At 44.5% G+C, this 24,388-nt stretch overlaps 1 long non-coding RNA gene across 7 annotated transcripts in view; it reads right to left on the bottom strand.

Moving 5' to 3' along the window:
• Positions 1–24,388, bottom strand: part of LOC149128827 (uncharacterized) — a 328,324-nt gene that overhangs the window by 135,272 nt on the left and 168,664 nt on the right. Inside the window, exon 3 of one of the 7 annotated variants that reach the window (XR_016211149.1) lies at positions 19,674–20,549. The exons of the other annotated variants lie outside the window; for them this stretch is intronic. This is a non-coding gene — a long non-coding RNA (uncharacterized LOC149128827). Of the gene's footprint in view, positions 1–19,673; positions 20,550–24,388 lie in introns of those variants that run through there. 7 annotated transcript variants of the gene reach the window in all.

Consider the following 24,388-nt stretch of genomic DNA (forward strand, 5'->3'; position numbering starts at 1 on the left):
CCCTTTCTGATATTCTAGATAATAAAATATTTTCATAGTACTTCTCAATTTATAAGGAATATTTACATATTTTCTTTTTTGATCTTCAGTTTTTCCCTGAAAGGTACATAGAGTAATTTTAGATAGATAAGCATGACTCAAGTAGGAAAAATGATATATATGTCATAGTAATCATGCACAGAAGGAAAGAACTTGAATTCTGGTTTCTAACTCCACACTATGAGAATCAGAAGGATGAGTGTCTTAGATGTCAAGGAATTTCAGAAAAGAAAGAGCAATTAACAATGTCAAGTGCTGGAAAGAGGTTCAGTAAAATAAGAATTGACAAACAGCTATTGGAATTGACAGTTAGGAAGCTATTATTGATTTTAGTGACGGTGTCTTAGCGGAGGATTGGGAAAAGAAGCCAGCCTTCAGCAGATTTGGGAGTTAATGGGAGCTGGGAAAAGAGAGGCAGTGATTGTAGGTGAACTCTGTTGAGATATTTGGGCAAAAATGTTATGTAGTTAGAGGTGAGAATGAGTAAGGGCAGTTATGTTTTTTGAAAGTTTTTTTTATACAAAAAGGGAAAAACATAAGCATTTTAAAATCCTGATGGAGAAGCTACTTTAGAGGGAAAAAGAGATGAGGACTGGTAGAACAAGGTGATTAGGCCAAGACATGAGATAAGGGAATGGAAGGTGGGATCAAGGAAATCCATACCCCGAGACTGAGAAAAGAGGAGGCAGTGATGGTCAGCCGCCAACACTGAAAGAGATGATGTCAGAGGAACCTATTTTTTTCAGTGGGGTAAGATACCTGATCTTCTGTTAGTAAAAAGAACTAAAAGGGGTGGGGAGTTTGTTTGGGACTCAAGGAGAATGTTGTAGGTTCATAGAGTTTCTGAGAAGGAAAAGGTTGATAAATCATGGAGTCTCAAAGAAGAAATAAATGCTGGGAGACAGCCGATTGATGGAGAAAAAGTAGAAGGACCAAAGTCCTAGAGGAAGTAAGGGTATGAGGAAACTAGAAGGAAGCTGAAGATTTTCCATGTGGCCTGGCCTATTCAGTGCTGCTCTAACAGAATATCACAGACAGGGTAATTTGTAATAAACCTGAATTTATTGGTTCATGATTCTAGGAACTGAGAAGTCCAAGATCGAGGGGTTCATCCCGTGAGGGCCTTCTTGCTGCAGCATCCTATGGTACAGGGTAAAGAGAAGGTTAAAAAGACAAAAGGGGGCTGAATTCATTCTTTTATGAGGAATCTACTCCCGTAATAAAAATCCCATCCCTGGGGCTGGCGCAGTGGCGTAGCGGGTGAAGCCTCCTCCTGCAGTCCCGGTGTCCTATATGGGCGCCAGTTTGAGTCCCAGCTGCTCCACTTCCAATCCAGCCCTCTGCTGTGGCCTGGGAAAGCAGTGGAAGATGGCCCAGGGTCTTGGGCCCCTGTACCGACAGGGGAGATCCGGAGGAAGCTCTTGGCTCCTGGCTTCAGATCAGCACAGCTCCAACCATCATGGTCATTTGGGGAGTGGGCCAGCGGATGGAGGACCTCTCTCTCTCTCTGCCTCTTATTCTCTCTGTGTAACTCTGACTTTCAAATAAATAAATAAATGTTAAAAAAAACCACCCCCCACAATAATAGCATTAACCCATTCATGAGGACAGAGCCTTCATGACCTAAGTACCTCTAATTAGGTCCAACCTTCAAATAATGTTGCACTGGGGATTAAGTTTCCAGCACATTTTTTGGGAGGGGAGACATATTCAGGTCATAGAAGAGGCAACCCTTTTTGGAGATGGCCCTGTAATACATGACTGAACTTGAGTCAAGGTGATTACCTCTGGAAATAAGGGGATTCATAAATATGGAACTAGGAATGTCAGATGGATCAATTCTTATCATTCAAATATCTTGGATGAAAGATCATCAATCAGGTGGCCAAATCTTCAATAATGAACAACAGTGACTGGGAGACTCATAGATGACAGCGTCATAGAATAGATAGCACATTGTGTAACTGAATAGAATGAAATTCAAATAATTAGCTATTTTAGCCAGGTTAAAATGTGATGTTTAGAAACCAGAGAATATCCAGGGCAACATCAATCCCTTTCCCAGCACTGTGGTGCATAGAAAGTGGGAAAATGAATTGCCTTCACGTGGGAAGTCCACACACAGCATCCAGATCTTAACAAACGAGGGTGGTGAACAGAGTTGCTCATCAAGGAGCTGGAACACAGGGGCATTGTGGAAAGGGGTGAGACAGTCAATAGTGAGAAGCCCAGAGCCGTTCAGAAAGCAGGGGAAAGGAGAGCGAGTAGAGATACCTGCCACAGCCTCATCGCATTCCGTCAGATCTTCTCATTATGGCCAATGGGCCTATGATGCCAGAACAGTGCAAGGTCTCTGGCAGTGTCTGGCCAGTCTCAAGGAGACCATGAAGTCACTGGAAGTTTACAAATAGATCTGCAGAGCCTTCCCCATTCCTCCTGATATTCAAAAAATGTATTCTTAGCTCATCCCACATTAATTTTTAATCCAAAATAAATCTTGCAATTAAAAAAATCAACTCACAACCCTTTTAACTATGCTAAATTAAAATGTGCAAAACAACCACTATCTTCTTCCTTTGGAAAAAAAAAACAGAGAAGCCTTTACATCTGCTTTTTCATATTTGTAGGAGAAAAAAATGGAGCAAATGATGTGGTTGAAGCCAAGGTTGTCTATAAAGTGTGAAAGTATTTCCTTTCCTTTCCCAGGAGCCAGGACTAACACTAAGAGGGAGAAGAAATTAGCATGAAAGCTTTACTTAAATTACAAGATGGGTGAAGACCTTGCCCAGAGATGATATCTCACGTCTCTTGAGACAGACAGTGAATGGCTGAAGACAAAGTTCACTCTCTTTGCTATTTAAATCGTTTCCGAGAGGGTCATAGGCTGCTCTCCTGGAAAGAGTATGGTGCTGAAAGTCTGTTGGATCTGTCCTTCTCTCTTCCACCTACTCACCATGTTACTTTCAGTTGGATTTTCTGCCTCTCCATTTTCAAGAAAGAAAGAGAGAGAGAGAGAGAGAGAGAGAGAGAGAGAGAGAGAGAGAGAAATCTATGCCATGGAATTGCTCTGAAGATTAAATAAGATCATGTAAGGTGAAAAGCACTAAATGTGTGTTAGTTGATGCTAGAGTAGCCTGAATTGGCGCTTCCACATATACAGCTAATTCTAGGTGAGAGCAGTAACAGTAAGGGCAGAAGAGGGGAGTCCGGGAGGCCGAGTGTGGTGCAGCAGAAACTTTGGCGCAGAGGGTCCTGAACGTGTCTCAAATCACACTGAACGGGAATGACAGCTGCAGGAGAGCAGAATAGCAGGCTACTGACGTTCCTCGCTCCTTCATATGCATCAAATCTCTCTACACAGAGATCAGTTTCCTCTGAGAGAAAGCCAGAAGCTACTTATGACTCCTACTCACAAGGCAACTGAGAAAATATTCACATGAAAATGAGTAGGAAACACTAAGACACATTCAAGTACAAATCCCATCCCACTAACAGTGTGCAAGGGTTCTCTTTTCTCCACATCCTCGCCAATGCTTGTTATCTCATCTTTTTGATAATAGTACTATATATATATATATGGATATTATTCAGTCTTTAAAAAGAAGGCAATCCTGCCATTTGCAACAATGTAAGACGATATTCTTGGGCCAGCCCTATGGCACAGTGCGTTAAGATACCACTTGCAACTCTGGAATCCTATATCTGTTGGAACTCTAGCTGTTCCACTTCTGATCCAGCTCCCTTCTAATGCGTCTGGAAAGCAGCAGATGATGGCTCAAGTACTTGGGAGACCCAGATGGAGTTTAGGGCTCCAGGATTTGGCCTGGCCTAGCCTCAGCTTTTGTGACCATTTGGGAAATTAACCCATAGATGGAAAATATCTCTCTTCCTTTTGCTCTTTCTATCCCTCTGCCTGTCAAATAAATAAACATTTTTTTAGAAAAGAAGACTATGCTAAATGAATAAGCCCAGACACAGAAAGAAAAATACTGCATGATCTCATCTATATATAGAATCATTTTTAAAAAGTCAATTCCCTGTTGTACAATTTCATCTGTATGCCCATCAGTTCCCTAAATTCAAAGCCAATGTGAAAGAAACTTAGCGGTTTCAAACAAGAACTTATGATTTCTCATAACTCTGTAGCGTGACTGGATGGTTCTTGTTTGGAATGACTGGCGTGGCTGCATTCAGCTGGCTGGGCTCAGCTGGGCACTGACTGGAACACTCGGTTTCCCTCCACAAGTCCTCTCCACGCGGCTTGGGCTTTCTCACAGCATGATGATCTCAAGACACTGTTCCAAGAGGAAACATTGCTAGAGTGTGAACACAGACTCAACCTGACGAAAGGAGCAGCAAGCCTCATCGCAAAAGGCATGTAAGGAGGGAGATGCTGCTGCTGCCATCTGAAAATCTTCCGCATCTGACTACTCCATCTCCTCCTTCCTCGGCTTCCCCCTTCCTGCTTTCCTTTTCTTCCCCTCCCTTAATTCTTCCCTCCCTCCCTTCTTCTTTCATTCTTTCCTTCCTTCCTTTCCCCTCTCCATCCATCTTATAATTACTGAGCACTTGCTATGAATCAAGTCCAGTTCTAGGCGCAAGGGATGCAATCAGGAACAAGACAGACAAGCCTCCTACTCACATGTAACTTAAATTTCAGTGAAGGATGCAAATACACGAATGGGCTCTTTTCAGCTGGAGATCGATCCTGTGAATAAAGACCTGAGATGAGAGATGAGTGGTGCAGAGGGCTATTTTAGACTGGGTGGTCCAAGAAGACTCTTGAAAGAGGAAACATTTGATTGAGAAACAGGCACAGAGATCTATAAGCATAAAAGGACTGAGGCAGGAGCAAACTTGGACGTGGCTGTAGCATAATGAGTTAGGGGACAATAACAGAACAACAGAGCCTGTGTTTCATGTATTTGCTATAGGCAAAAATGCATCAACCTTTCAAGCCAGAAATGCCCACGTCATTCTCAACTTCTTCCTCTCTCTCACCCCCAGATTCAAGGCGGGTGGGGGAGGGGGAGCTAAGTTTAGTTTATTCTTCCAAAACCTATCAGATCAGTCTCTTCCTTTTCATTTCTAGTGCCTCTCTTCTTGGTATCTCTCATCTAGATCCTGGCTTCACTCTTCTGGCTGCCTCTGCCTCTTCCCACATTAATCTTGCCTTCGAAAAGCTGCCAGGATGGTATCTTGAAGACACAATGCAGCTACAGTTTTTAAACCATCAGTGCCCACCTATTGCTACTGGATGAAGTCCAAACTCCTTAGTCTTTCTTTGGAAGCCTACATAGTCTTGTCCCTTGTCTATTTTTGAGCCCATCTTCCTAATCTGAATCTAGATTCTGTTAAGAGAGGGCCATTCTTTTGAGGCTGGAGTTAGGTGCTTCTAAAATGCAAGTAAAATGGAACTTGAAGCCATAATCTGTCATTCATCTTCCAGCACGCATTAGGAAAGCAGATGTTTCTAAAGCCAGCCACTGTAAACAGAAAGTTGGATCAGAAAGGAACCAAAGTAAAGACAGGGGGAGGAAGAGATAGGCTCTGAGCTGGGACTAAGGGTCAAGTTTAAGATTCAACCTGAAGTAAATGGTTCTTGGAGACAAGTAAAGTACATTAAGAGGGGTTGAAGGAAAAATATACAGTCACTGACAGAAAATGGGATGGTAATTAATAAATAATGCATCTACATAGAATAGATAGAGCCATAAAACAACCTTGCCAGTCAAGTTCCACCCCTTATCTTTGAGAGAAGGGTAACCAACCCAGAGAGGTGTGTAGCCCTGCTTGCACTCACACAGGAAGCCCATGGGAGATCCAGCTCAGCTCCAAGGCCCCCAGACTCCAGGGCCAAGCTGTCTCACACTACTCCCCATGAATGTGTCTTCCCTCCCTCTCCAGGGGTGGAATGAACTCATGGTGGTCAGCCCAGAAACAGGGAGCCACACGTTGTTTCAGTATATAGCAAAAATCCAACAGAAGGAGGGTTTTCTGCAACCCTCCAGGATTATGCTTTCCTTGGCATACAAAGGGGGCACCCAGGTCTGGAGTGTCGACATGGTTCAGAGACTCAGGCTCCTTATCTTTGACTATGCTGATGTGATACACAGAGGAGATGACAGGAAAACAACCAAATCCATTTATTTGACTATCATGATAAGTGAATTGGGTCAACTATACAGGCAGGCCAATGAATTGCCTGGAAAGATGTCGTTAGGGTGGCCAAGAGGAAAGAATCAGTGCCTGGAAGCCAAGCTAGTGGCCTCTTATGACTAAAAATAGTAATTGCATCATAATCCTTTTAAGAGGTTTCACATCCATTATGTCAAATTCTCCATCCAACGCATCTGAGAGGTAGGTACTATTATCACCATGTAAGGAAGGAGAAATAAGCAGCAGAGGGCACACCCAAGGTCACATGAGCTCAGAAGTAAAGGAGTTATGATTTGGGTATAAGTTTCATGATTTCAAGGCCCCATGACTAATATTATTCAATCTTAAATAGGAATGAGATCCTGACACATGGTCACAACATGGATGAAGCTTGAAGATATTATGTTGAGTTCAATAAGTCAAATGTGAAAGGACAAATACTTCATGATTTCACTTATGAGGATATTTCAGAAATTTAGTAGAAAATGGAATTGAAGGATAAATTTATTTTGGTGAACAGAATTAAAATCCATCCATAGTTTCTTCCTAACTACACACTTTCCATGAAGCTTTTGACAATCTCTCATCTACGAGATGCCTAGAATAGTCAAATTCATGTGACAGGAAGTAGCAAAGTGCTTATCAGAGGCTGGGGCACAGGGACTGCAGAGCTACTGTTTGATGGGTACAGAGTTTCAGTTTGGGATGATGAGAAAGCCCTGAGAGGTGTGGTGGAGATGGCTGCATAGCAGTGGGACTGTACTGAATGCTACTGAGTTGGACATGTAGAGATGGTTAGAATGGTAAACTGCACGTCATGTATACTCACCACAATAAAAAAAATACTTTTTAAATCCACAAGTTGAGTGATACATGTTTCCTTACAATTCCATCTTTTTTTTTTTTTTTTTTTTTGACAGGCAGAGTGGACAGTGAGAGAGAGAGACAGAGAAAGGTCTTTCTTTGCCGTTGGTTCACCCTCCAATGGCCACCGCGGATGGCGCGCTGTGGCCGGCGCACCGCGCTGATCCGATGGCAGGAGCCAGGTGCTTCTCCTGGTCTCCCATGGGGTGCAGAGCCCAAGCACTTGGGCCATCCTCCACTGCACTCCCTGGCCACAGCAGAGAGCTGGCCTGGAAGAGGGCAACCGGGACAGAATCTGGCGCCCCGACCAGGACTAGAACCCGGTGTGCCGGCGCCACAAGGTGGAGGATTAGCCTAGTGAGCCACGGCGCCGGCCACAATTCTATCTTTAAGTCAAACTTCACAGAGTGTTAGGAATGAAAGAAGCCCTTAATTTATAGCAGAGGGAACTGCAACACAGAGACATGAATGGATGTGGGTCAGGTGGGAAACTAGGGAGAGTGAAGCCCAGCAAATGTCCCCGCAGGTACTCTCAGTTCTCTCCCGCCTGAGTGCCCAGTCTCCTGTGAGACCTCCGTGACCAGCTGCTGTCTATCAACACTCACCAGGGGCTGAGTCCTTAGCTGTGGCAGCAGCTTCCTCTCATCATGCTCTCTGTAGTTGAGGAAGCACCCAAGGACTCAACCTCAGACCTCTGCTCCACCTACATCGACTCCCTGATGGGATTTAGGTCTGCTCAGTGGCTTCCCCGCAGTGTTTCCTCTCCAGCTCTCATCTCTCCTCTGAACCCAACATCACCCTGCTTGGTGACGCTAACGCATCTCAAATGTGATATATCTTACACTAAAGTCTTGAATTCTCTCCCTGAAACCTTCCCATCATCCAGTATTCCCTGTTTCAGCAACTGACAGCCTCATTCCAGTTGCTTGGACTTAGCCTTGACACCTCTCTTTCCATCACCACCATTCTATCCAATCCATTTGAAAATCATCCCGTGAGCTCTACTGTAAAAATGCATTTTGAGTCTGATCATTTCTCACCATCTCCCCTGTCACCATCCGAGTACAAGTTACCATCGCCTCTTGCCAGACTATTTTAATGGCCTCCTGCGGTGGGTTCCAGGATGCTCTAATCAGATTCTGCTTCAGGACTGAGGTATCTGTCCCTCCAACTGTTGGGAGTGTGGGCTGCTGCAGGCACACAGCCGCATCCCTCTTGAGGAGTGACCCTTAGAAAAGAGCTGCCTTGCCCTAGGTTGCTCTTCCACCCTGATAGTCACATGGGACAAGTCCCATTTAATTCAGGCTTCTGTTCAAATGTTATCTCATTATAGAGGCCAGATCTGACCGATCTATGTAAAATATTAATCCCTTTTATTCTCTAGCTTCCTCACCTTGCTTTAATTGTCCTCATATCCTTTGTCAGCCTCTGATATATATATGTATATGTACATACATTTATTTATCCATTTATTACATAGACATATATTTATCCATATACATATATTTATTTATCCATGTATTTATTACTCTGGAACTTAAGCTCCAAAAGAGTGGGGCCGGAGAAGTTCAACTGCTTAGTCCCAGCAACAGGGTATGGTGGTGGCACAAGGTAGACACTTGTACAAGATGTCTATGGCTGTTGCAATAAATCACCACAAACAGTAGTTTACACAACACAAATTTATTATCATAAAGCTCTGGAAGCCACAAGTCCAAAGTGGGCCTCGGGCTAAAATGGAGGTGCAGGTAGAACCTCAGGCCTCCAGGAGGCCACAGGGAAAATTGCCTGTCTTTTCCAGCTTCCAGAGGCCAGCTGCAGGTCCTGCTTCGTGGCCCTGTTTCTCCCTCTTTAGAGCTAGCAGTGCAGTGTATTCAAATCTCTCCTCGACTCCAGCCCCTCTCTTGGCTTCCTCTGCCAATTTTCCAATTTTCAAGGCCTTTTGTGAATACACTGGGCCTGTTTCAGTAATCCAGGGAAAACTCTCTCTTCTAAGGTCATCTGATTAGTAAGCTTAATTCCATTTACCACGTTAATTCCCCTTTGCCATGTGACCTAACACATCACAGGTTCGAGTGATTAGAACCTGGACATCTCTGATGGCCAGGGAGCATTACTCTGTCAGCTGCAACAATCAATGACACTTGACAAATGAATGAATGAACAAAGACCTAATTTCATTCACTCAGCAACCCCTTAAAATTAATGCTGTTATTCTTTCATTTTACAGATGGGGGAAATAAAGCTTGATAGATTAAGTCATTTGCCCAAGATCACTGAGCTAATAAATAATGGGGCAGGACTCAGATACAGATACGACGATTAGAGTCAGGATCTGATTGTCCCCCACGTGCTTCATTTTCTTATGGTTACCAACTCATGAATCTGCTTCTCCTACTAGACTCAGACATCCAAAGGACAGCAACTGTAGCTTTGCATCTCAATACCCCCTCAAAGTCCAGCATAGCACCTGGCAAAGGCAATAACTTATTAATGGTTGGAACTTATTTAGCATTTGATGTGCACTGAAAGCTGTTATAAACACTTTACCTACATCCCTCCAAAATTATTCAGTAAATGTTGAGTGGATAAAATCAGTTTTTCTCACTAAATTTCCATAGCCATATTTTAATCCTATCTGATACTCAAGTTCTACAATAAATGTGCAGATTAAGTCATATTAAATAAACTCAAGACTGGGTTTATTTCTGTCTTCTGGGCTGAAACCAGGATCCCAAGTCATCATCAATTTATCTGTCTAAAGAATCAACACTCACTGTGAATAGATTTATCCATTCTAGATTAAGGCTTAGATTTGACAACCTAGAAAATAGTGACAAAGATAAACAAAGGTTTTTACAATTTATTTATTTATTTGAAAGTCAGAGTGGCAAAGAGAGAGAAGAGACAAAGAGAAAGAGAGAGATCTTCCATCTAATGGTTTATTCCCCAAACGCTAGAACCAGAAACAGTCAAGTTTGGGCCAGGCTAAAAGGCAGAGGCCAGGAACTCTAACCAGGCCTCCCACATGGCGGTGGGGGCCCAGGTACTGGGGCCATCTTCTGCTGCCTTCCCAGGCAGATTAGCAGGGAGCTGGATCAGAAGCAGAGCAGGTGCTCTCATGTGGAATGCCAGCATTACAGCGGAGGCTTAACCCACTGCACCACTATGCCAGCCCCTTCATAGTTCTTAAGTGCTCTTAAATAGATATTTAATTCTTAAAACGGTGTCACACCAAGGGAAAGGATGTATTATTACTCTCAATTCATGATAGGAAAACCTAGGCTCAGAAAACCTAAATAGCTTGCCCAAGGTTACTCCACTAGTAAAGACCACAGTCCAGATTTCCTGGCTTCTGCTTCCAGCCTTTTCTACCATGCCACGCTGCCAAGAACAACACTGTGTGCCCTTGAGAAGGGGGATGCCCATACAGACTGGCAAGGCTCAGCTTCCACGCACTCTGCAGGCTCTGTGCCAGCTTCTCAGGGCTAGTCTGCCTACTGTTTCAGAACCCCCAACTCCCTGATTACAAGGTTTACAATTTCTCAGCCTGCACAATGAATTAAAACCCTAAGACTTCAAGTCACTGCATTAAGTCTACTAATAAAGACAGAAAAAAAAGAGGGCTTAATTGCCATTGGGATAGATTTTTATTTGTGCAGCAAATACATTTTACTGAATATAAATTCTGTATAACATGGGAATCGGGAAGAATTTGGTAGGTTTCAGAGATTTCTATTCTGTTTTCTCTTTGTCCACTTTTCTAAGCATCCTTTCTGTTTCCACTGTGCTTTGAAAAGAATGGGAGAGAACTCAGGCTCCGGATAAAGAAAGAATCCTCGAGTTACGGAGCCTGGCTAACCTCTTTTCTGTGAAAATCTGTGTGCTCTTTTGTGCAATAATGAAGAGGTGGAAAGAAAAGCATTGTCCCCACATTGTCCACTGCCAGGCCAGCCAGAAGGACCTCTGACTCGGGCAGCAAAGCACATCCAGCCACAAGCTCAGACACTCCTTCTTCCCTGCCAAAATGTACTCTCGGAAAATGACTCTGTCCCCCAGTGATTGTCCATGATTTTGGGGTCAGGAGCTGCTACAGGAAAAGTATCTAATTCCACTTTCACACACTTGTGGTGTCAGCAATCCAAATACCCAAGACAATTTTGGCCACATTTTAACTATTCAACGTAAAGGCAACAGCACAGGAAAAGAAGTTTACCTAGTAGGATCAATGAAGGAATCTCTTAAGTTAATTCTAGATAGCTTCAGGCTGCATTCCTCATCTTACCAAATATCCTACAAGGTCTGGGGTTCTGAAAGACTGTGGGGTTTATAAATCCAACCCATATTGCAACTCTAGACAGAGCTTTCTAAAGCTCAGATTTCTTTCCTTCAAGTCTGTTTTCCAAATTGTCCAAAAGTGGCTTTTCTAAAACATACATTCATTCATTCTATAAACATACATTCAGTTGCTATGAGATGCTAAGCACTTTTCTAGGTATGGTGAGTAGCACAATGATCAGAGCAGTAAGCTACCTGCTATTGTTTAGAGAGCGGAGAAGACGTTGAAAAGGACAACAAATATTAGTTCAAACAGAAAGAAATCAAAGGTGGTACTGGGTAGGAAGTGACCCAAATGGATGATCCTTTAAGTCACATTTGCATGGAGATCTTCGGGATTAGAAGGAAATTGGCTGTGCCAGGATCTGAGCATTCCAGACAAAGGAGAAGAGGAGATTGGGAAGATAGAACTAAGTTTGGATGTTAGAGGAATATAAGAAGGCCCAGGAGACTGAAAGACAGGAGGTGGGGGCCAGAGTGAGGTAGAGGCTGGAATGGCCATGGGAGGAAAAAAATAAAAACATAGGTTCAGGGGCTGGTGCTGTGGCTTAGTTGGTTAAGCCTCCACCTGCAGCACCGGCATCCCAAGCGGGTGCTGGTTTGTTTCCTGACTGCTGCTCTTCTGATCCAGTTCTCTGCTAATGCCCTGGGAAAGCAGCAGCAGATGGCCCAAGTGCTTGGGCTACTGCACACACATGGGAGACCCAGAAGAAGCTCCTGGCTTCGGATTGACCCAGCTCTGGCCATTGCAGCAATTTGGGGAGTGAACCAGCAAATCGAAGATTCTCTCTCTCTCTCTCTCTCTCTTTCTCTCTTTCTCTCTCCCTCCCTCCCTCTGTAACTCTACCTCTGAAATAAATAAATAAAATCTAAAAAAAAAAGAGAATGTTTTAAAAAATGGACGGTAGGTTCAGGACATGTTTTAGAGTTACAGCTGGTAGTACTTTCTGAGCAAACTGACATGAGGAGTCAGGAGGAAACAATTTGGGACATAGCTAATGGAGTGGATGGTGGCACCCTTTTGAGGAATGGCAGTAAGGGAAACTAGGTTGGGAGAAAAGCAGGTGTTTTACTTTGAATGTGCTCCATGTGCAAACACCCATCAGGCAATCAAATGAAAGTATCAAGCAGATTACTAGAATCACAAATTCAGAAGTAAACAGAAGGCTAAAGATACATATTTAAGAATCATTGACTAAACTACAAATTTGAGAGTCATTAGCTCTCGTACACCTGTTGCTTGAAGCCATGGAACTCTTACAGGAAAGGACAAAGAGGAAAGAGAAGAGCTCCTGGGTGTCTGGCAGTACAGGAGGAACCAGGAAATGGTGATAAGGAAGAGTGGCCAGTGAGATGGGATGAAAACAAGGACAGGAACACCGACTGAGATGGGAGGAGAACGTGTTTGAGAAGGGAGATGTGACCAGTGGATTTGGTAAAATAGAAGCCATTGGTGACCTTAACAGAAACAGTGTCAGTGGGTTGAAAAAGGGAGTAACATCTTGTCCCATTGTTACCCTGTCCCATTTAAAACCCATCAGTGGTTCTCCTTATGGTAAGGGCACAATCCTTACCATAAAAGTAGTTTTCTACTATCCAGTGCTATTGAGGAAATAAAAATTGCCAGGGTTCTTAGTTGCTAAAAACAGGATCCACTTAAACTTCTGTAAGCAAAATAGGCTATCTGAAAAGATATCAGGTATTTCATAGTCTCCAGGTGGACCCAGAACCGTGCTTGGATGCTATCATAGCCAGAAACAAGAAATTTAGGAGCAGCACTGCCAGGATCACTCTCAACTATTCCACGAGGGAAGCTTCAGCATATTGGATCTGGAAACCCTACCACAGTTGCCTCAGAAGGCGCAAAGGCCTCTATCACCATTTCTATCAGAAGAGCCCGTCTGTCCACACATGGTCAACACTCCATTTTGCTCACTTGTGGAAGATCCTAGGCCACATGTATAACTCTTACTGCCAAGGAATCTGGAATCTACAATAGCTACCTTACCTCCCAACATCTATTTCCCATTCTCTTGGTAACCACCATAACTTAGCAGCCCAGGGACTTTAGAGAGAGCTAACTTTAGTTTCGAACTATGGATGGTGGTTGTGAGTTGGCCTAAGACAATGAGCATAGTAGTCTCCACCTCTGGCCACAGTTATAGGTCTAAGGCTAACTATATGATCTAATTATGGTTACTAAAATGAGAGAAGAGAGTTACTTGAGAAATATCTGTGAAAGAAACTATCTTAACCTTCTAAGAGAACTCTTAGAAGCCATCTTCTATCTCTATTCCTGGACTGAATCCTTGTCCCCAAGGAAAAGCACAAATCTGGAAAGAATTCGTATACAACTGTCATTCAGATAGGGGTTACCAGCTTAGAATGATGCTTGCCCTGCAGAAGGCAGAGAACTACAGAAAACAGACAGACTTCAAGAGTATTACTGGACCCCTTAAATACACCAGTTTTAAGATCTGTCCCATCTCTGGACTTCCAGTTCCCCAACCCAATAAACCCTGGTTTTGGTTAGCAGCAATGAAATGTGTTGTAACTGATTCCGACCCCATCCTACCTCTCTGGGTTCATTGTTCAGCTCATTGCTTAGCTCACTGCTTAGGGGGACTCAGGTCCACCAGGACACTGACCATGAATCTCTAACTATTCTGCTATGATTCTTCCCTCGGGGGTGGGTGTTTGACACAGTGGTTAAGTTGCCACTTGGGATACCTGTATCCCATGTTGGAGTCCCTGGGTCTGAGTCCTGGCTCTGTTCTTAAGCCAGCTTCCAAGCAAATTGCATCCTGGAAGGCTGCAGGTGATGGCTCAAATGTCTGTGTCTCTGCTACCCATGTGAGATTCAGGTTGATCCAGGCCCCTGGCTTTGATCTGGTCCCGCCCTGGCTATTACAGGTATTTGGAGAGAAAGCCAGTTTACAGAAGATCTCTCTCTTGTTCACTCTCACTCCCTCTCTCTCTGCATGTGTGTGTCTCCCTCTTTCTGGTTCTTTATCTTTCAAATAAAATAAAACTTTTTTAAGTTTAAAAAAGGATAGACTCTTCCCCCTGCCAGAATGCCCTTCCTTCCTTTCCTCCCTTTGGGCCTGCCTTCTTTCTACCCTTAAGACCCTGCTACAATGTTACCTTCTCCTTGAAGTGTCTCTGGATTTCCCTGAACTTGCTCTGTTATAGTATACATTACTATCTGGTTGAATTACAGTAATTCTTGAGATATATGCCCCTACTAAACCCATTTGAGCCACGAATGTCGCTCACCCTGTCCTAGCTGCCTTTGAGTCTGGCATCTTTCTTGGATCCTTCAAGAATTGGTTGATTCTCTGATGACCTCCAAGAATACATGGACAGTAGAGATTTCCTCTTTTGTGGTCTTATGTATCCATGTGGTAAAGCAGTCAATCTCCAAAGAACTAAATGGTTCCTGATGACAGGTACTCCAAGAATCACTGTGTCAGTCCAGCTCACCTACTCTCTCATCTCTTTTTATGAAAGAGAAAAATGAAGACTAGAGAAGGGAAAGTCAGAGATCGACACCCAAGTTTCCAATTCAGTGTCCATTCTACAATCTCTTTTCTGTTGGCTGAGGGTTGACATCATCCTGGACATCTTGGGTGTCTCTTGTCCATCCCTTTGTCACTCTCTCAGGAGCCCTCCTGCCCTTGGCCTCTCTTACAGTCGAGTGGAGAAGAAAATCACAGAAACAAAAAAGGTAAGGTTGTTTCTCCCAGTTTACCACTGATAAGAAGAGAAAGACCATACTCATCCTAAAGGAGTTTCTGAGTTTGATGAAAATGAGAAGAGATTTAGAAAGGGTGGGAGAATATTCCCATGGCCTCTGAAACTTCAGGCTTCTCCCTCTCTGGTCATTTGTTGAGCACCATTGGCTGTGTCTAGAAATGGTAGGGAAAGTCTATCTGTACATCAAATCCCTGAGCCACGCTTGACCTCTCTCGGACTCTGGTTCTCTCCTGCCTAGTGCTATTGACCCACCTGACTGACCAGCTTGTTTCCCAATTTCCTTCCAGGAAAGTGAGTACCTGCTCAGAGTCCTGGAGGAGTGAACAGGTTGTGGTGGCTGCTGGAGTTAGGGGAGGCTTTATGCACAAGGTGGTATCTGAGCTTGTGCTTCAAGGATAAGGTGAGTTTTCAGTCATGGCAACATGAGAATGATGGATAGGTGGGGAGAGAATGAAAGGCACCAAAGACAGAAGGAACAGAATCTACACAAAGACACAGTTGTGAAAGGACTTGCTATGTCTTGGAACAACAGAGTAGGTTAAGTGATGCCACCTACCACCACTAACCCCCAGTGACATATCTATGTCCTAACACCTGGAACCTGTGAGATTTCATTTGGAAAAGGGGTCTTCGCAGAAATAACTAAGTTAAGGGACTTGAGATGGCCTCATCCAGGACTATGTGGTTGGGCCCTGAATGCAATGGGAGGTATTCCTCAAAGAGCAAAGAAGAGGGGGATATGCGATAGAAGAGAAGGGAGTGACACAAAGCAAGAGGCCCAGGGATGCTGCTGTGACCAAGGAATGCCTGGAGGAGATGACAAAGAATTCTCCCCTAGAGTCTTCACAGGGAATATGGCCCTGACCTTGACTGCAGACTTCTGGCCTCCAGGATTGTGACAGATTGGATTTCTATTGTGTAAATCATCAAGTTTGGGGTTATTAGTTATGGAAGCTGTAGAAAACTCAGAGGTGGCAGAGTTTATTGTGGTAGAAGTTCAGGATGCACCGCTGGGTGCACTAGCAACCCTTCCACCACCCTTTCCATCACATGTGGGTCACAGCCATGGTACCCTTCCTTTACAAGCAAAGCCAGACATGACTGTGAGGCCTCTGAAAGGGTCAAGGCCAAAATACACTCACAGGATGAAAATCCCCTTCCTCAATAGGACTTGAGAGTGATGGGACTGACTGATTGTAAAATCAGATGAGCCCCCAACCCCCACTGCCTGCCTTGGAGAAAGCTGCTTACCTCCTAGGTGACCATGTAAATAAATCAGTCAGGGCTCTCCCTGGAGGAGATCTGGCTAGAATTGCAGATGCACAGTCGCCTGGGGCATGAGAGCAAACCCTCACCTCTCACTGGGGCCCTGTCACGCCCGGTGCACTGAAGCCAATTGCTTGAGTTTGCAAGAAGCAGAGAGAGGAAGGGCAGGACTGTATCTCAGGTGAAGGTATGAAGTGACGACCCCACATCAAGGAATGGAGGAGGAGCTCACGTTGGGTAAGGAGGCTTCGTTGAGATCAGTAGAAAAGACAGATGCCTATTTTGGCTGTCTAAGGCCTTCTTTGGGCCTAAGGACTTTTATTGTGTGGCATAAAAATAATTAATACAGTGTATTCAGATTTTGCATCTTGGTAAGAATGTCCTTCCCTAGATCCAGTAAGGAACCTCACAGAATGACCTGGTTGTCCAGCTGATGGGTCTGCTGAAGGCCAGGGGGGCAGGGTGCAGGAAGGGAACATCAGCAGGGCATCAGGCTTTGTCCTTGCTCTTCTCTGTGATCAGAAGGTGCTGCCCCTGTGCGTGCTCTTATGAGAGAGGATGACAGCAGCAAAGACCCCATCCTAACCATACTAGGAGTAAAAACAAGGCGCTGAGGTTTTCCAGCCAGGAAGAGCATGATTAGATTTGCTTTTTATAGAGATCACTCTAAGAGCAGTGTGGAAAATGGAGTGGAGGGGAGGAAACTGGTAACAGAAAGATCATGTTCCAGAATGTTTAAATTACAGTCCAAGAGAAAGATGAAGACCAGATGAAGGCAGAGGCAGTGTGGGCAGAAGCGCTGACTCGAGAGGGGGTTCTAACTTGGGACACTGAGCAGAGAGCTGTTCTGTTAAATCAGGATCTGGATGGAAAACAAGTGGTAGAATTCTCCACCACGTCCCGTTTCCAGGGAACTGGGATGCTGGGAGCACCAGGGCATCTTGGAGGTTAAGAAAACCCTGAACATGACCATGTTTGAGGCTTTTAGTACTTTAAATAAAAAGAAAGACGTGTAAAAACAGAGCCACATCTAATGTGGTACATCAAATATTTGTTTTTAAAAATTACAGCTTTGAAACCACATGCACAAGGCCAGGTATGCTTGTTTACTCTTCAAAGACAATCACAGAATCCTTGTGTTTGAAAGTATCAATTCATGAGTGATGTTATCAGGGTGCCAGGCCCTAAAGAGACACGATTTTCGGTCATGTGATGAGATTCTTCTCCCAGGCTTGGCAGTGTCTCTCTGAGACTGTGTGTATAACCCCTGGTGGAGAAGCAGCTAAAAATAGACATTAGCAGCTGCTCACTGATGTGAGGTCTGGGCATGGGGTCCTCTGTGAGAGACACTAAGGCCTGTTGTGGATGCTCTGAGAGTAGAACTCTGAAACTGTGCCCAAAGAAACCATTAATCCCCAGGAGCCGGCTGGACAGAGCCAGGAGCCAGAGACCGGGCAGGAAGTAAAAGCTGGAAGCAAATGCGAAGAGCCCTGAAGCCGCCCCAGGCAGCCAGCATTGCCTGGAGCCAAAGCGCCCCCAGGCCTTCAGCCACCTGGGAAGAATGGAAGCACCTTCTGGGGGAATCCAGAGCTTCCGATCAGCTGAGAATAGCTCTCCTTCTGATAGCCTTAAATCCATGCTGGTGGCTTTTCCTGACTAGGATTCTGACATATATTTTCTTCTTTTTTTTTTTTTAAAAAAAAAAAGATTATTTATGTATTTGAAAGGTAGAGTGACACAAAGAAAGATACGGAGATGGAGATGGAGATGGAGAAGGAGAAGGAAGGAGGGAATGAGAGAAGGAGAGGGAGAGGGAGAGAGAGAGAAAGAGAGACTGAGACTTCCATCTGCTGGTTCACTCCCCAAATGCCAGCAACAGCCAGGTCTGGTCTTCCACGTGGATGGGAGGAGCACAGATGCTTTGGCAATCTTCCCCCGTGCACATTAGCAGGAGGCGGGATCTGAAGCGGAGCAGCTGGACTCATACTGGCACTCCGATATGGGATACCAGCTCTGCAAGTGGCTAGTTAACATGCTGTACCTCAATGCTGGCCCCCAACCTATATTTTCTGACCTTCTTTTTCTTCTATCGCTAACCCTGGATGTGTTCTATGAGGCAGCACAGAATAGTAAGAAAATCCCTGGCTTTGGGGTCACAGACCTGTCTTCAAATTATTGAGCACAGCAGTACAATATTCTGAACCTCAGTTTCTCTAGCTCTAAAATGGGGGCATAGTACTAAACTTGTAGGATTCACTGTGAAGATCCACAGATAACCCATGCATTCTCAGAGTTCCGAGGGCATGACTGTTAAGTCAGATCACCCTTACTGTAACTGTGTGGGATACTCCTGCTGGCCCAGGGACCCAGAGCATGGGGGTTGTAGCCAGAGCATTGCAACAGGTTCCACGCAGCCACCCTCTCGCCGCCCCCGCAATTGTTCTCTTCCCAAGACTCAGTGCTGTGGGCCGCCTTCTCTTCCTCTCCTTTTCTACTGCCCGCGATCACATGTTTCACTGCCACCGGCTCCTGCAAGGCCCCATTTGGACCTGTCCTTCCCAAAGGCCTCAAGTGCCATCCTAAGCCCAGGCCCTCGGGAGCCCTTTGAGACCAAACCAGTTTGACAAAGGTTTTCATTCAGTCACCAGCGGGGCCTGGTCTTCAGGTTAGTGGAGCAAAATGAGAAGAAGAATCGTGATCACGCCAAACCTCCAACAATCACGCCTTCCCCAGCCCCTTGTGCAAGGCTTCATGCTCCACCCTAGCTGATCTTCAAAGCCCAGCAAAAATGTAGCTTCTGTCAGGAAGCCTTCTTAATGACCCAGACACTGAATCTGCAGTCCCATCTACCTCCTCTAGCAGCCCTGAGCACTCTGGGCTTTACATCATAGGGAGTGAATGCGCATAGATATCCCCCCCACTAGTCCATGCACTCCTTGATTTATACAGACATCCTTTACAGCCGGACACACACTCAGGCCTGTGACAAATTCCCTCCTTAAGGTTTTCTGTGCACCAGAAGTACTTCCCTCTCACCACCGCCACCTGGTTTTGTAAATAAACTTTTACTAGGACACAGCCATGACATTCATTCATTTACTCAGTTTATCTCTGCTTCCAAGCTCCCATGGTATGCTTGAGCAGTCATGACAAAGGCCTTGCAGCAGGCAAAGCCAAAAATATTTACCATCTGGCCCTTTATAAAAATTTTGGCCTACCTGCTTTTGTAGCAAGAAAACTCTAAGTTCTTTATCTGCAATGCAGGTGTGAGAGCCAACATTACAGGACTGTTGCAAAGTTCAAAAGGTAATGTGTGTGAAATTGTTCTGTAGATGGCATCCCCTACGCCTACCGCATGGGGACAACTGGAGGTTTGAAATCTCAAGTGACAACGCGAGAAATGCACAAGTTCATTCCCACATGCAGGGGTCGCCTATCCCATCTAAGCTGATACTAAGTAAAGAGAGTGCTATGGAATTCAAGTATTTGCCCACAATGAACCAAAGTCTTCCCCACCTTCCTGAATACACTCCCCCCACGGCGTTAATTCAGATTGAACTATGGCTGCTGGAGAGATAAAACAGGCCCCTGGACAGTCCTGTTCCTCATTTATGAAAAATGCCCTCAGAAGGAAGTCCCTTAATTAAGGCCATTGGCAGATTTGCATCACTGCTGGTTATGATAGATAAGAATGATTTTTTACTTGATTTGACAGAGTTAACATGCAAACCTCAAAATATTTTCAATTAGCCTCCTAGCTAGTTATCCACATGGGTCTTACACTTTTCAAGGGGGCCTCCAAGACTTGAGGAAGTGGCATGTTTTGAGACCCAGGGGAAGTGTTGGCGATGGGATAGGTAGGCTGGGCACAGCCCTAGGTTTATATGGAAAAGGGAGACATTTCATTAAGAATGAGCTAGAGGAGACGTTGGCCAAGAGGAAAGAGCTGGAGCTTGGATTTGAAGGCCAAGCTGCTTCTGGTTATGGACTGCCCTCAGCAGGGATGGTGCGATGGGAGCTGTCAGGAGTCATCTCACATGAACAAGTTCTTCTAATTGTGGACGCGGAGCATAGCTGTTTCTGTCGAGTTGTTTCATCCACTTTAATGAGATATGAAGTTCTTTTCCCTGTAAGGGGAAGTTGCATGCCAAGCTCAATAAGCAAGTTAATAGTGAACACGGGTTTCACCCCAAGCTCCTCACACCCACACGGATACTCTCCCATCACCTGTCTGCAGGGCACCTCCCCTTCCTGTATTTCACGACTATCAGCACTGGACCCTAGAGGCAGAGAGGGTCATCAGTACTCTGATTACACAAAGGAGGCAACTGAGGCTCATAAATGAAACATTGTCTATGGCCCCTCACCATGAGTGAGGTGAGGGAGCCACCAGGTACAATATTTAAGGAGGTGCTCAGAATTGGGGCCATGTGAGTGCCATCCCTTTGTTGTGAAGACTAAATGAAGTACTTGTACATTACACACTTAGAAAGAGTTTGGCATACAGCAAGTACACAAAAATGTTCAGTATTGCAATTAGCAGTACTAGCAAAAATATTGAGAGAAGCTGTTTCTGTGAAATTTATAGTTAAATGAATGTGACTATTGTTCCAAAAGGCCTTGCCCATTCCTTTGGGGACTTCACTGTCCCTGAATGGGGGACAGCCAGCTTTGTTCTATTCCATGGCCACAGTGACCCTCTGCCCCTGCCCCTGCCTATCTTACAGCCTAAGAAGCCTGGATTCCATACTGAAATGAAAAGGAGTTCCTGAAGGATTTCGAACTGGAATACATTAAATTTGTGCTTTATGAAGATCCCTCTGGCCATGGGATCTTCTAGCAGAGAGGGACAGGACAGGAGGCAAGGAGGCCCATTGGAAGCTGACCAGTCCTGGCAAGCGACAGTGATGCCCAAATTAGGGCAGTGGCAGTGGAGATGAGAAAGGACTAAGCAAGGGAGTGTCAATGAGGAAGTAAAATCTGTTCTTCACTCCTGGAAAAACAACTGTGAATCAGTGATACCATCTTTATCCCCAAAGGCAAACAGATCCTTCATTAGTGCTAGCAATTGAGAGCTGTGTGAGGTTTGGTACCCAGTAGCTGCTAAACATGCATATAAAAGGAAGCACACCATATGCTGTGATGAGTTAATGCCAATTGGCCTCACTCAGATATATACTGCTTTAATTTTAACACTTCATTTGAAGAAAAGTCTACTTCTAATGAAGCTAAGGATTCCCAAAGAGTTTCTTCCTGCTGGCCAATTTGATTTGATTTCTTTCCTCAGTGATGAAATGCCTCTTTCAATAAGTATGCCCAAGATTCAGATATCAACTTGATAGAATAAGAAGTGACATCTGTTATAAGGTAGTGAGCTTCGTGACATGAGAGGCATCCAAGCAAAAGACAGATGGCCACTTGATGGAGTTGTTGCAGAGAAGATTCAAATATCACACTGTTAGTGAGATGCAAATGTTGGACTTGATGACCTTTAAGGTCTTTCAAAAGCATGAAATTCTAAGAGGTTGAATCACAAATGTAATTCGTGGCTGATCGGGGAAACCCCAGCACAACAGCAGAGTCAGAATGAGGATCTAAGATTCTTAAAGCAAATCCAGAAGTTCTAACCACCTCCGAGAAGAAATCTGGACAACTCATCAACCAAGGTGGGCTGTGCATAAGAAGGGAGATCATCAGAATAAAGTGTGACACAAAGAAGGAACTTCTTTTAGGACCAAGAACTAGGAAAATAGTTTGATTTTTCTCTTCTAAGTAACTGACCACGTGTCTCTTTTCACTTTGGGCATCAGGAAATTCCAAACTTGATTTGCACATGGCAATGGCAATCGTGCAGACCCTCATGTTCTGTTTGACACCAATGCTGTCTCCTTTCTACCTCACCGATATCCGGCCTCTAACTTTAAGGTATACCTTTCCCAATTCTAATTTTTTTTCAGTGCTTAGTTTGCCTTTCTATTCTGTATGCTTCCTGTAAGCTACCCCAACAGCTCTGAAAAACAAGTACAGGAATAAACAAGAAAGGAAATAAAAAAGAAAAGAATAAATTAGCAAATGGATGACTCCCTCTGATAGGTTATGAGGAACCACTGGGAGAGCATTAGACTGGGTCCAGAGACGTGAGCTACTGGTGTTCGTCTACTGCGGTAGCAGCACAGAAGCTTGCTTTCCCACCCGGATTCAGTCTTCCCTCCTGTAAAATGATACCTGGAGCTCTAGCTGGGTCTGTGCTTGGGTTTGGGCTGTCTACATGTCCTTGCCAGCAGTTGAAGTTCCAAAATACATCTCCAGATGCTACCCCTCTACCAAGTTCAGGTCTCTCCTGCACTCCAAGGTCTCCTGCCTGTAGACAACATCTTAAATTATTCATTTAAATAACACATATTACAATAAATACAGTAATTTTCATAAGGATCTTTAAGATGGATACTATTATTATGATGATGTTATTTTACAGATGAGGAGACAAAGGCCTTTAGAGGTCAGGCAAATCACTAGTAAGGGATGCAGCCAGATTTGAAACCCAGGCATGGGTTTTGAGTTCGTGCTCTTAATTATATATCCCCTCAAATCCTACCCTGACCTTGGCTCAGCTGCTAGACCTTATCGGGATGGTTGGCTGTCCTGGATGATCAACTTCCTGCAACAGAATTCAACAGAGAACGTCCTGAGAGCTACTCTGAGCCAGCTGGGGTTCCGGACGTGAATCCAACATGGTCCTATTCACCAGGAGTCCAACACGTATCCTGCACACCAGAATTCAAAGAGAAGTTACATAAATGCTATGTGGAAGTTCAAGCACTAGGACTTCCGTGGATAGATGGTGTTGGAAGGGTCTGGGGCACAGCATAGCAGGTAGAGGGGAAAACATGAGCAAAGCCCAGAGGCGTGAAAGTGCACAGTATATTCAAAAAGAACACAGGGTTTAGACAATGATGAATGGCGACAGCTCCACGGGATCTGGCCCCTGGCTTTTTCTCCAGTCTGGTCTCATATCACTCTTCCCATTCATCTCCTAGTAAAAACACGTTGCTTCAGTGTGTATTGAATTGGGCACTGTTCTAAGTGCTGAGGGCACAGTGGTCAGCACAACCCTTCCTAAGTAATACAGGCATACAATTCGTGAAATAAAATAAAAACGATACCTCACCCAGGGTAAGTACAATGAAAAACAAGGTACACAGCCTCTTCTTAATCACAATTTCACTTTCTGCAATTTCAGTTACACAACGTCAACTAGTCAAAACATATTAAATAGAAAGTTCTAGAAATAAACAAGAAATTTTAAGTAACTTTTATGACAGTATATTGTTATAATTGCTCTATTTTATTATTGTTGTTAATCTCTTACTGTGCCTAATTTATAAATTATATTTTATCATAGGTAGGTATGTTTTGGGAAAAAACATAGCATATGTAGGCTTCAGTACCATCTGTGGTTTCAGGCATTCACTGGGACCTTGGGATATGTCTTCCATTACTGTACAGAGGAATGGGACAGACAGTGGGGGAGGGTTGCTCTGGTAGGCTAGTTATCACAGAAGGCCCCTCTGATACGGTAACATTTTAGCACAAACCCAGATGGAACAAGAGAGTAAGTTGTGAAGACATCAGGTATGAGGGTGCTGCAGGCAGAAGGAGAAAAATGGAGGTGCCTGGAAAATATTTTGTCATCTTTGAGGAATAGCAAAGTGAGGCTGGCAGGGACCAGAGGAAAGGTGGAGAGGAAATGAGATGCGAGCTGTAGTGGGGCTCTACACTCTGGGGTCCTCCCAGATGGAGTGAGGACTTGGGATTTTGCTGTCAATGCAGTGTGAAGACAATGGAGGGCCCTTAGTAGACTAAGCCATGCCTGCCACACTTGCCTTTCTAGATCTCCTTGGGAAAGTCAAATTCTGTCCCACCTCGGGCCTTTAGTTATGCTGTGCCTCTGCCAGGAGTGTCTTCT

The sequence above is a fragment of the Oryctolagus cuniculus genome, chromosome 1 (genome assembly GCF_051225735.1).
Source record: "Oryctolagus cuniculus isolate XC-2025 breed Fujian yellow rabbit chromosome 1, ASM5122573v1, whole genome shotgun sequence".
NCBI lineage: Eukaryota > Metazoa > Chordata > Mammalia > Lagomorpha > Leporidae > Oryctolagus > Oryctolagus cuniculus.